The sequence below is a fragment of the Heterocephalus glaber genome, unplaced genomic scaffold (genome assembly GCF_053883595.1).
Source record: "Heterocephalus glaber isolate CG9 unplaced genomic scaffold, H.glaber_assembly_v1.0 deba00001606, whole genome shotgun sequence".
NCBI lineage: Eukaryota > Metazoa > Chordata > Mammalia > Rodentia > Bathyergidae > Heterocephalus > Heterocephalus glaber.
In genome coordinates, this window is record NW_028258377.1 from 37,112,787 (window position 1) to 37,125,595 (window position 12,809).

The 12,809-nt window shown below is 54.0% G+C and overlaps 1 long non-coding RNA gene across 4 annotated transcripts in view; it reads left to right on the forward strand.

Annotated features, from left to right (window-relative positions):
* Positions 1-275: 275 nt before the first annotated feature.
* LOC101705210 (uncharacterized) overlaps positions 276-12,809 on the forward strand; it is a 28,551-nt gene continuing 16,017 nt past the window's right edge. For 3 of the 4 annotated variants that reach the window (XR_015444846.1, XR_015444845.1, XR_015444847.1), the window contains exons 1-2: positions 276-794; positions 6,928-7,010. This is a non-coding gene — a long non-coding RNA (uncharacterized LOC101705210). The remainder of the gene's footprint in view (positions 795-6,927; positions 7,011-12,809) is intronic. The other variant, XR_001184596.3, reaches the window with a different exon arrangement.

Genomic DNA, 12,809 nt, shown 5'->3' on the forward strand with positions numbered 1-12,809 from the left:
AGAGACAGAAACACAACACAAGCACAACCTCCAACGCAAGACACCTACCCCACCTCAGACCCCGACCCAAACGCATCCCCGGGGGGTGGGGGGGAGACACTGGCCACTTCCCAAAACTCCGACAGTCCTGGGGCAGCCCGGCAGGGCGGGATGTCCTGGAGAGCCGCGGATGGGCCTCACACCCAGGCTGGGCCAGGACACCCCGTCCTTGGCCGAGACCCAGACCGGCTCTGTTTACAGTCTGTCAGCTCGGCTCCCCTCCCCCACTTCCCCTCGGGCCCCGGGGCTGGGGCGGACGGGCGGGGCCCTGGGCGCCCGGGCCGCCTCCCTGCTCTCTCCCGGCGTCTGGCCGCAGCGCCGGCTCCAGGTTTCCCCTCCCAGCGTGGGGTGGCAGCCTGGAGAGGCATCTGCAGAAACCACGCGAGCCCCGGGGAGGAGAGCCCATGGTGCACACATAGGCGCGTGTCGGGGACCCCAAGCCCCTGGGCCCCGGGCACACTCGCAGAACCGCTGCAGGGACGTGGCCCAAGCTGGAATTGCCCTGCGCACAGGCCAGGACCTTTGGGAGCAGCGACTGTCGAGATAAGGTCAACGGCGGGCCCGCGGTGACTCAGCTCCCCTTGGCCCCGAGGAAGCTCGGCTGGCCCGGGGGGGCGGGGCCTGCGACGCTCCGCCCCCTGCTCCGGCTCCCGGAAGGCGCCCCACACCACCCCCAGCTTCCCAGAGGCGCCCAGATTTCCCACGGGTTTTCCTGGTGGTGTCGTAACGAGCCCGGCCCTTTCGGAGCGTCCCAGGTACTGTATTGGTTATCCTTCAGCAAGCCTCAGTAGATGCCTCTGCTTTGCGACGGGGAAACTGAGGCTCAGAGAGGCCGAGCGATTTGCCCAAGGTCGTGTAGCTACTGAGTGGGAGGAGCTGAAGCTTCCAAGCCCCCAGATCCCTCCAGCCCTGTTCCCACCCTGCCAGGTGCCAGGGGGTCTCCCGGTGGTGCTTTCCTAGGCAAAACCAGTGAACCTGTTCATTCCCCGTCCCGGGGGCAAATATTTGTCATTTCCAAGCAAATCCAGTGGTATTGACTAGGCCCCTGCAGAATTCCCAGCCTGGTTTCAGGTGATGGCAGTTCCCCAGGCCTCACTTTGCCCTTGACCTCCACTCTTAGGTCCCCCGAAACCTCGTGCAGGGCTGGGTCCCCTGGGAATACTGCAGCCCAGCACCCTCCCCTGCTCCTGCAAAGATGGGGGCTCCAGAAAGCCCCCGACTCACTCACAGATCACCCCTGAGGCCTGGGGCCTGGACGGGTGAGAGGCAGCCTGTGCCACAGCACTGCCCATGTGAGGTCAAGGCCAGGACTGTGCCTCAGAAAGGCAGCCTGAACCCCAAGGGGTCAAGGAGCACAGAGCAGCTACACCTAGGGCTGCCCGGCCAGGGAAGACTGTTCCATAGGGTGGGGCGAGAAGACCTTTCTGCCCTGAGGCCGGCAGGGTGCAGGGACAGCTGCTTAAAGTGGAAATTTTCCCAGACTCTCCCACTACCTTCCCCTCTGACCTCTTTCTGCTGTCCTGTGATCGTCCCCCTGGAGACTCGGAGAATATTGGGAAAAGGGGCTGTTTCGTGTCTTCCTGCCTCAGTTTGCAGGTGACCAGGGTGTGGAGTCGGGGGTCAGGAGATCCCTGCCCTGCAGACTCTGCTAAATGCTGCCGCTTTTTAGGAGGCATAGCACGGGGTATCTCCCACACATCTTCCCACTGAGTTCAGCCTGGAAGGCAGGTTCTCTCGTTACCCTCATTTTACAGAAGTCCAAGCCAGGTTTGGAGAGGCTAAATGACCTGCTAGTGACCGAGCCAGGATTTACAGCCAGGCAGGGTGGTTCTGGAGGCCTGTCCTGTCCAGATCCTGGTTCAGGTCCCTTGCCTTCGTCCTGTCCCCTCCGCCACAGTTGTTTTGAGGGCTAATGCCCGTTGGCCAGGCCGCCTGTACCCAGTCCTGCACGATCCCTGCCCTGCCTGGAACCCTCCCTTCTCCCTCTTCCAGCTGCCTGAGTAACTTTGGCCAACCCAAAGCAGTCTGGCATCATGGCTCTGTTGCACCTTATGCAGGAGATCAGCTGTGACTGCTGTGTGGGAGATAGATATCACTCGGAGGAGGGGCTTTGGACAACACAGGCAGACTGGGAGGGCCAGTAGCCTCCACCCCAAAGCTAAAAAGTGAACTTCTGCACTGGGAGAACAGATCTGATTCCACAGAGTTAGGGGAAGCTCTGAGACTGGATACTAGAAGACCCCAAAGTCTTTCCCAACACAGTCAGGATGTGCCTTTAGGTGTCTCCTGGTCACTGCCCTGCGCTGCAGTTCTCCAGGCCGCCCTAGAACTGTTGTTCGGTGGTGGTACTGAGCCTGGGGGCGACCCATCGGGTGCTAGGAGCACCTCGCCCTGGTTCTCTCACCTCTGCTCTTGGTTGTTGACTCTTCATCTTCCCTTGGCGACAAATCGCTCCCGACTTCAAGGCATCAACACTCCCCCTCCCACCCAGAGCAATCGAAAGGATGTCGGGGAAATTATTGAATTATCTTGGTTGGCAGAAAAGCCTAATTTATAGCAAAGCATTTCTCCTGAAGCTTCTTAATAAGATTTTTTCCCCCTCCGATGGATTTTAATGTGCAGTTGTTTCTTGGGCTTGAAAATTTAGTTTGAAGCACTAACATTGCTTTTCAGCTCTTGATTTATTGCTGGCTCATTGCGTTTGAGCCTGGTAGGAAATTCAGCTCCTGTCTTCCCTTAAATGTGAGGGGACTTTGCTGTCTGACCAGATGGGTGGTGGCACTGCCATTTCACCAAGGCCGGCAGACCTGGCTGAACGGTCTCTTGCTCCTTGCCAGGCTCCTAGGGGCAGTTCTTCTCCTTTAGGATTTTGCTGAGTGGACCTTCAAGGCCATGCCTGTGCAGATGCCACTGGCCGGGAGTGACCCTAGGGCCAATAGCACGGCTTACCCTGCTCTCTGCCCACTGCCTGCCTCCCTGCCTGTCAACGTGCCTGGCACACAGTAGGTGCTGAGCAGACCAGTGCCAGCTGAAATAGAGGGGTGGCATGGCTGGGTGTCAGACTTGTGCTTGGGCCAGCAAAAGCTCAGCCTCCCATTAGCAAAGGAATATTTATGTTGACCTCTTTGCCTGGGCTTTGGTCAATGGATCGGCCTAGGGCAGCTGCGCTTGCAAAGCAGAGAGTGAGCTTTTGGAATGCATGGGAGGCAGAAGGGAGAGACTGGTGGAGAAAGACTCCCTTTGAGCCACTGGAGTGATGGCGCCCACTTTACAGATGGGATCAGAGAGGAGTAGAAGCTTTGATAAGAGGCCAAAGTGATGGTGCATCCTAGGTGTTTAAGTCCCTGGTGGGTCTTTGACAGTGCGTGGGGCGCTTAGTGTGACCCTTGCAGGGCCCTGAGTGATCAGGTTTCTTGGGGGGACACTGCCTGTCCTTCGGTTTTATAGCAGCTGACTGGCCCCTGGGAGCTCCTTGAAGGTCACAGTTGTTCTCTGAGGGTTTCTTCTAGAAATCCTGACCATATCAGTCTGAATATCCAGAACCTCTGCTTTGCAGAGATCCCTGCCATGGTGCCAGGTGGCAGAATCACCTGGCCGACAGCAGTGGTGAACTGGGGCCGGGAGAAAAGGGGCTGCCTCCCTCCATCAGTGTCTTGCCTCTGCGTATGCCCTTTCCCACCCCTCCCTGAGTGCCTGACCCCCAGTCCTAGAGAACTTGGGTTTCCTGTCACAGGGTAGTACCAGGGGCAAAAAAGCACATGGCCAGATCCCCAGGAAGCCCCTAGTGGCTCTCTGGGTACAGAGGGCCGGTCTTGGCCAGAGGCCCCACTCTGCACATGGAGCTTGGAGGAGCAGTACCCCCAGGAGAGCCACGGGACACGACTCCATGGACAGGAGGGGGCTTGCTTCGTTTGCCACACAGAGTGGGATGGCAAGTGGGGATGGGTACTTCTGTCTCCTTTCTGTGCCCAGGACACAGGGAGAAGGATGGAAGAGAGAAGGGCAGGGACAGTGTCTACTTCACTGGCTCCCCTTGGGGTCTGCTGCTCCTGGCAGTGGCTGGGAAGGGGATGAAGGGGACTGTGATTTGGGGAGCCCCTTGGAGCCAACTTGAACTTCCTTGTCTGGGACACAAGGTATCTCGTGGGGAGTACATGGTGGTCCAGTCCTCTCCAGAGGGCCTAAGTGGGTCAAGGTCAGCCTCTCTCCCGGCACCTTGCTGGTCCCCAGGAAACCTCACCCCATACCCTGCCTCAGCAGCCACCATTTCTATGGTTACTCTGCGAGGCCCCTCCCATTCCATCCAGCCCTTGGAGCACAAGCGGGGACCCTTCAAGGAGGGAGCCGTTTGGGGTGATCTCAGGGCTATGGATGGGGTTGGGAGCTGGGCACAAGTGTTTCTGAGTGACAGATAAGGCAGAGTCTGGCCTGGGGCAGAGGATCCTGGAGACTGCTCTCTGAAGGACGGTGCCCGCTCAGGCAGTAGAGGCGGGACAGAGTGCACAGGGAGAGAGCGGCTGTCAGAGAGTGTTCCTCTCTGCCCTCCTCTCACAAGGGCAGCAACACCTCTCCTGAACCCCCCGCTCCAGATTTCCTGAGTCCCCAGATTACCACCTCTACTGGGGCACCGCCCTGGCCTCAATCCATCCCAGCAGCTGGAACCCAGGTCACCTGAATGCCTTTGCGGGGCTCTACTTTCGCTCCCTGGCGGGCATGTAACTACCACACATGGCTAGAAGCCAGGCCTGGGAAAGCTGAGTGCAGTCGGGGGTCAGGGGTATATGTCTTTTTGAAGTAAATGGAGAAGGGAACTTGAGGAGGCTGGACATCAGATCCTAGCTCCTGGGGACAGGGAATTCATGAGAAGCCAAGGACAATATGCTTTCCTGGGGGTGTTGGGGAACAGGTTTCTAGGACAGGGGCCAAGACAGGACCAGCTGGCACTTTCCAGAAGGGCAAGGTGGGGTTCAGGGATTAGAAAGTCCCTGATGGGACCCCAACTACATGGCAAGCCAATCTTGGGTAGGTCTGGGGTCTTTGAGAATCCCCTGATGGTCGGGTAGAGGGCTACTTCTGGCGTGGGGAAACTCAGCCCAAGGTCAACCCCTCGGTCCCTACCTGCAGCTTGGTAAGGTGAGGCCTAGGCTAACCCAGCCCTGGACCAGCCATTCTGACAGCCCGCAGGGCCTCTGTCCCTTGCCTGAAATTCCAAAAGCTGAGGAGGGCAATTTCTTAGGGTTGGTGTCTGGCATCAGGATCAGAGGTTTTGCTCTCCACCCCCCACCTTTGAGAGAATCCCAAGGAAGAGCCTCTTTTGGGGGCCCTGGGATACTTCTGATCTGAGAGCGGGCTCCGGAGGCAGGATGGGAGGGCATGTGTGGACCTGAAGTGCTTAGGGCAGGAGGAGGGACCGGGTCCTCCAGCCCACACAGCCTGGCACAAGCTCCCTGGGTCTGACAGGCACCAGCGCCCGGCTCACTCCATACCGGTCATGCAAGAGGCATGCCTGCCACCCAGGCCTCGCTCCCCGCCCACCTCTCATTCCCATGGCCTCTCAGCGCTGGGCACACTCAACTAGGGCAGTGGAATGGCCTGGGCTCAATTTACAGCTGCAAATACTGAAAGAACTTTCTGTCTCTACCTGGAAAAGATGGGGGAAGATCGCTCAGCTCTCAGGAACCAGGTGCCCACTTGTGCTTTCCACCCGGGCCTTGGGAGGGTTTGGCCATCCAGCAAGTGCCCCAAGTCCCCTGCAGACCAAGTCTCTGAGCCCCAGGCCAATCCAGTGGCAGCTCTGGGCCTCTCTCTTATACTCACAATCTGCTCAGAGCCCTGCACCTCCACCGCCACCTCTCCTCTGGATGCCCCTCTCAGCCTCCTCCTACCAGGCCCCCACTGTTTATTCGTCACCCAGCAGCCACAGGGAACATGTCTCGGTGCAGATCAGATGGTCTTGGCCCTGCTGAAAACCCTCCAGGGTGGCGGCTCCGGTCCCCCTTGGGTAAAGGTCCCTCTCGATCTGCCTCCAGCCCTGGCTCAGGGCCAAAGCACTTGCAGTGTGAGTGAGGCCCAGTTCTGCAGCAAGCCCAAAGGCAAAGTAGACAGCAGGGAGGAGGGGGCAGTGCACACGGACAGACGTGGACAGTGACTGCTGCCGTCCTCAGTTGCTCATCGTCACCTTCGATGTATTCACAGCATTGTGCACTCTTCCTGAGTGCACTTCCTGGGCCCGGCCTCCTCCTAAAGTGTTCGTGGTTTCGGTCATCAGTCTTCACAATAACCCTATGAAGTCAGATTTTCCTTACCTTTGAAGGTGTTCCTTCCATAGGGTTCAGTGGGCCCCGAAGTGGCCAAGGGTGCCTTGTGCGGGGTAGGAGTGGAGCTGGGGCTCCAGAAGTGAGGCTAGAGGAGGGCGGGGGCTCTTCCAGGCCAACCGGAAGAATCTTCGTGACGGCAGCAATCAGAACATATCGAGGACTTACTGTGTGTCCCTCTCCGTGCTGGGGAGTTCTGTTCCGTGTCCAGGGTTGCTCACAGCGGCCATGAGAGCTGGGTGCCAGGAGCCTCGCTGTGGAGACCAGGAGACCAAGGGTGCCCTGGAAGCCTCCTCAGCCCGAGAGGAGGAGCAGCTGTCTTGGTGCCAGAAGGGCTTTGGCCTTCTGAGGAAAGAGCTTGGATGAAGGAGCAGGCTCACCGGGGCAGGAGGGAGCAGACACCCCAAATGTGCTCTAGGGGAGCAGTGAGGGCTGGAGGTGCATTCTGGGGGAAGTGGGAGAGGCCCAGAGCTGGGCACTGAGGATGGACAGAGGTTAGAGATAGAAAGAAGAAGCAACGCTGGGCAGGTGGACAATCCCAGCATGCAGCAGGCGCCTTCTCCTTCCCTTCCAGGGCCCCGAGTCAGCTCCCTGTGACGGGACACATGAGGATCTGAGCGCCGCACGCTCCCTGACTGTGTGTGTGCGTGTGGTAAGGTATGCCTAACATAACATTTACCGTTTTGGCCACTTTTAAGTGTGCAGTTTAGTGGAATGAAGTGCACTCATCCTGTCGGGCAGCCATCACCACTGTTTATCCCCACAACTTTTTCATCATCCCAACCTGAATCCCTGTAATAACTCCTCATCCTCCCTTCCCTCGGTTCAGTCCATGGTAACTGCCATTCTACTTCCTGTCTACCTGAATTTGAATGCTCTCCGTACCTCATGTAAGTGGAATCACACAGTATTTGTCCTATTGTGAGTGACTTGTTTTACTTAGCATAATGTCCAAAAGCTTGTGCGTGTGTCAGAATTTTGTTTTTTAAGACAAGGCCTCCCTGTGTAGTTCAGGCTGGCCTTGAACTCACCATGTAGCCCAGACTGGCTTCAAACTCACTGCGATCCTCCTGCTTCAGCCTCCTGAGTGCTGGGATTACAAGTGTATACCACCATGCCTGGATTAGAATTTCATTCTTTTTTAATGCTGAATAATAGTCCATTATATAAATGTAGCACATTTTATATATCCATTCATCTGACAGTGGCCGTTTGGGTTGTTTCCACATTTTAGTTATCAATAATGCTACTATGAGTATGAGTGTACAAATATCTGTTTGAGGTCTTGCTTTCAATCTTTTTTAGATATCTACCCAGAAGTAGAATTGCTAGATCATATGGTTATTCTATCTTTAATATTTTAAACAACGCCCGTATTGTTTTCCATAGGGGCTGTGCCATTTTACCATCCTATCAGCAATGCACAGGGGTTCCAATTTCTATCCATCTTTGTCAATATTTCTTTTCTCTCTCTTTTTCCTATAATAGCCATTATAGTGGATATGAGTTGGTATCTCATTGTGGTTTGAGATTTGCATTTTCTGTAATGATTAGTGATATTGGACACCTTTTTGTGTGGTTTATCAGCCATCTGTGTATCTTCTTTGGAGAAATGTCTATTCAAGTCCTTTGCCTATTTTTAAGTCCAAGGTATTTTTAATTGTTGTGATTGGTTGTGGGAATTTTTAAAAATATATTTTGGGTATGAATCTTTTGTCTAATTTACAGTATTTTCTCTTGTTCTCTCGGTTGCTTTTTAAATCTGTTGATAGTATTCTTTGATGCACAAAAGTGTTTTTGATTTTTTTGTTGTTTTGTTTTTTATTTTTTGAGACAATGTCTTACTGTGTAGTTCAGGCTGGCCTTGAACTCACTGTGTAGCCCAGCTGGTCTCAAACTCATGGCAATCCTCCTGCCTCAGCCTCCCAAGTGGGGATTACAGGTTTGTGCCACCACACTGGGGCAAAGTTTTAAATTTTGATTAATCCAAATTTATCTATTGTTTTTTGTACCGGGGATCGAACTTGGGACCTTCCACTTGCAAGGCAGGCGGCAGCACCACTGAGCTAAATTCCCGACCCTATTTTTTTCTTTTGTTGTTTGTGCTTTCGGTATCATATCTAAGTCATCACTGTTAAATCCAATGCTATGAAGCTTTTCCCTTGTTTTCTTCTTAGAGTTTTATAATATTAGCTCTATGTTTAGGTCTTTGATCCATTCTGTGTTAATATTTGTAGATGGTATAAGATAAAGGTCCAATTTCATTTTATTTGCCTATGGATATCCAGTTTTTTCAACACCATTTGTTTAAAAAAAAAAACAACACCCTGTCCTTTCTTCACTAAATGACCTTGGCACACTTGTCAAAAATCAGTTAGCCAAGGGCCAGGGATTTAGTTCAGTGGTTCCAGCGCCTGCCTCAGAAGCGCAAGGTCCCGAGTTGGATCACCAGTACCAAAAAACAAAAAACGAAAAAAAAAAAAATCACTTGGCCTGGGCTGGGGATTTAGCTCAGTGGTGCCACTACCTGCCTCGCAAGCACAAGGTCCCGAGTTCGATCCCTGGTACCAAAAAAAAAAAATCAGTTGGGCACCTATGAGGTTCGCTTCTGAACTCTGGTCCATTCTACGAGGCTATATGTCTGTCTTTATGCCAACACTGTTTGTTTTGATTACTGTGGTTTTATGGTAAGTTCTGAAGTCAGGAAGTCAAGAGATCTCAAACTTTGTTCTTTTTCAAAACTGTTTTGGCTTCTTGGAGTCCTTTGAGATTGTATATGAATTTTAGGGTGGATTTTTCTGTTTCTGAAAATAATGCTGTTGGGATTTTGATAGCTATTTGATAGTATTGACCTATGTGATTTGTTTTGTTTTGGGTCCTGGGGATTGAACTCGGGACCTTGTGCTTTCGAGGCAGGCGGTGGCACCACTGAGCTAAATCCCCGGCTGTCTGACCCGTGTGATTTTAAGGAGGTCTTTGGCCAGCTAAGGAATTCCAAGGTGACCAGAAAGCACCAGTGAAATGAGGATGAGTGATGCCCTGAGCAAAGCCGAAGACAGGGACTGGGCACATCGCGGGCTGGGGACAAGGGGCTGCCTTGTGTGGGAAGGAGAGCTCCCCACCTGCTGAGGCTCTCCCTTGTGTGTGCCAGCCATTGTACCGTAAGCCTCTGAAAAGCCTCTTCCTTCCCTTCCCTCAGTTCTCAGTTCTTTCGTGGCCCTTGTCGTTTGTTAAAACAAGAGCTCCCTGTCCTGTCTCTTAGGTACAATATAATCTTCTCTTTTTTTTGGTACTGGGGATTGAACTCCGGTCCTTGCGCTTGCGCAGCAGGTGGCGAAACCACTGAGCTAAATCCCCAGCCCTGTCCTGTCTCTTAGGAACACTGGCTTTATCTTTCCCTCACCCCACCCCTAGGCTGTCAGTCTAGGTGAGGGGGTGGAAATGTAGCTCAGTGGTGGAGTGCATGCCTAGCAGGCATGAGGTCCTGGGCCTGATTCCCAGCACCGCCAAACAAAACTGGAAGGGGAGAGAAAAGGGCAGTTCTGGGTCACACAGGATGGCCAGGAAGAGACCTTGGTGAAGATAACAGATGATCCTGTGGTGTCTACAAGCAGACCAGACCCCAGCAGACACACTGCACCTGCAGCAGTAAAAGCAAAGGTGGCCAGGCAGCCTTCCTGCCAAGCCTGCAGTGACGCCCTGGGGCCTAGGCCAGACCTCTGGCTCTGCCTTAGAAAAGCTCCTTCCCTCATCACTGATGACAGACAGATGGACAAAGGCATGGAGCTCTTAGGGCCATCGGGACACAATTCCTGGTTCTGAGCTGTGACACTCACTCGCCCTCCTGCCTGACCACAGGGAGATGGAAGGGGTTTATCCCCCTCTCTGCGGGGCGTGGAAGGGGCTTGTGGAGACTCATCCTGCCCTGGAAAGTGTCATCCACCGCCAGCTCTGACACTGGGGCCTGGGGCTTCTGGCACAGTCTGAGTTTCCATCCTGAGGTCCACTGAAAGTAACTGGAGTTAGAAAACAAGGGCCACAAGCCAATGGGAACATTTATCCAAGCAGCTTTCAAAGCACCCCAAACTTTATCAGGATGACCTGAGTCATCAGATACAGAATTAAAGCAGCAGTGACATTGTCTTATTTCAGATGAAGCAATAGAAGCCTAGAAAACGATGCCATTTCTGGGAAGGATCCTATCCAATTGAGCCTTCTGTTTTACCACATGCCCTCTGTCCATCTGTTCACTCATTCATTCAGCACCTAGGCCTGGGACAGCCCCCTGGGGGCGGGGCCCTGGGGGTTGTAGCAGTGGGTGAGACAGGCAGAACCCTCCCTCCTGGAAGGCACAGTTCTGGGGGAGGCAAATGTTAGCAAACAAATACTGCACACCAAAAACCTTAAGGCAGGGGAGGAAGTAACAGAACATTGTCCTAGGGAGCATTTAACTTGGGGTCTCCCCTGGTAAAGCACAGAGGTAAGGGAAGACCACGACCCACACAGGCAAAGAGAAAGGGGCGGAGTATTCCAGGCAGAGGGAACAGCGTGTGCAAAAACCTGGGGTCTGGAGGGCTAGGAAGGACAAGCGTGTCAAAGGTTACCTTGGGAACCGGAAACCAGAGCTGGGGCTTCACATTCCTACGTGTACTCTCCCACCATCCGTAGCCCAGCACCTGCAACCCCTACTGGCCCCACTGCACCCGCAGAACATCAGAATTGTGCAAAGAACACAGAGGGTGTGTCCAAGTTGGTTGAAGTCCCTTCAGGCTCTCGTGGCTGGCAGGAGCCTCTAGCTTGTGTTAAGACTGAAGACCAGATATCGAGAGAAGTTTTACTGTCAAGAAGGGAAACTGTTTCAGCGCGGAGTGGAGACTCAGAGGTCGGGAGGAGTGGGGTGCACATGTGAGTGGGAGATGGGGCTGATCATGAACTACTTCTGTAGGCCAGAAAGCAGGGTTTCTGAGCATTGCTGGCCAGTGGGGACACTGGGCTTGTAGGTCGGGTGAGCACTGTGTTGGCTGGAGGTATAGGCTGAGTACTGGAGCATCTGCTGCAGGATAATGGGGTCCAATAGCATCCCAAACGCTGTATGCCCAAGTAGGGAATCCGATTAGGTGTTCACTGATATCAGCAGTCTGATAGCCATGGCTCACCACTAGCCTTCAGTTCTTCACCTGTGGGAAGGTACGGGGTCCCCTCAGCTCCCCACACTCTGAGTCCAGCCAGGTAATGCAGCTGTGGACCTCACATCTGCATCCTCAACAGCCAAGGTGGGATCCACTTCCTCCCTCCCGCCTCCCTCCATGCTGTGTTGCATTCTAGCTCTTCTCTGTTTTGTTTTGGTTTTGGTACCGGGGATCGAACTCGGGACCTTGCGCTTGGGAGGCAGGCGGCGGAACCACTGAGCTAAATCCCCAGCTCTCTACCTCTTCACTGGTGTCTGCTCTGGTTACCACTCGCCCGAAGGCATTCACTTCCTCTGGCTCATGGTCTATGTGACAACCACAGTCACCTGTCTAAAATGTCACTCCTCTGCTTGAAACTCCTCCTTGACCACTGGGACAAAGCCCTCCTGGCTTTTTAGCATGGCAGAGAGAGTCGCTGGCCCCGCCACCCTCTCCTGTGCTTCCCCTCACATATTAGGCTCAGCCACAATGAGTTTTCATTTCCTCCCACATCACGTGGACCTCTGCCCATCGTGTTCCCTCCACAGGGGATGCTGCTCTTACCTTTACCTGGCCACTTCCTGTTCATCTTTCTAGTATCAGTTTTGATGCTGGCACCTTGGGAGAGGCTGCCCTGCCATCCCACACAGGGGTCCTCCAGTCCCTTCTCCCTAAATATTTATTTGAACTGGGGGTGGAGGAGAGCTGTGGCCCCTCAGGGAATGGAGAGAAGATGCTTTCTCTGTTGTTCAGGCGCCTAGGAACATGCCGACAGTCCTAGAGGAGGGAATGTCAGTATGGCTTTGGCTCTTTACCAGATCCTATCCTAAGGAGCATGGGGCCTGTTTATCCCTGGGGTTGCCCTTATCTTGGGCCATACTGTAAGGAGACTCTCCAGCTTGCCAGGAAGGTACACAGGGGTCTCTGGCCTTGTAGTAGAGGGGCACCAGGTGGAGCAGCCAGAGCAGGGGCCCATGTGGCTGCGCTGGGCCCCGTTCAGCTCGGCCTGGGCTTGTAGCGGCTGCTTGTGCTAGGCCAAAGGGATTCCCGGAGACCTGGTTGCCCTTTGAACTTGAGTCTGGCTTGAGAGAACAGAATGAATATTCCCACACGACCTAGGAATGCCTCCCTGGGGCTTTGTTCTTTGAACTGACTTGTAAAAGAAATCAAGGGGTCCCACAGACTGACCTTGGGGATTTTTTTTGAAAGTCATTGCAAGTCACCACTCTCCAGAAACTTCCACCAACTCTGCTCGTGCTCATCCCTACTCTGCCACTGCCACATCGAG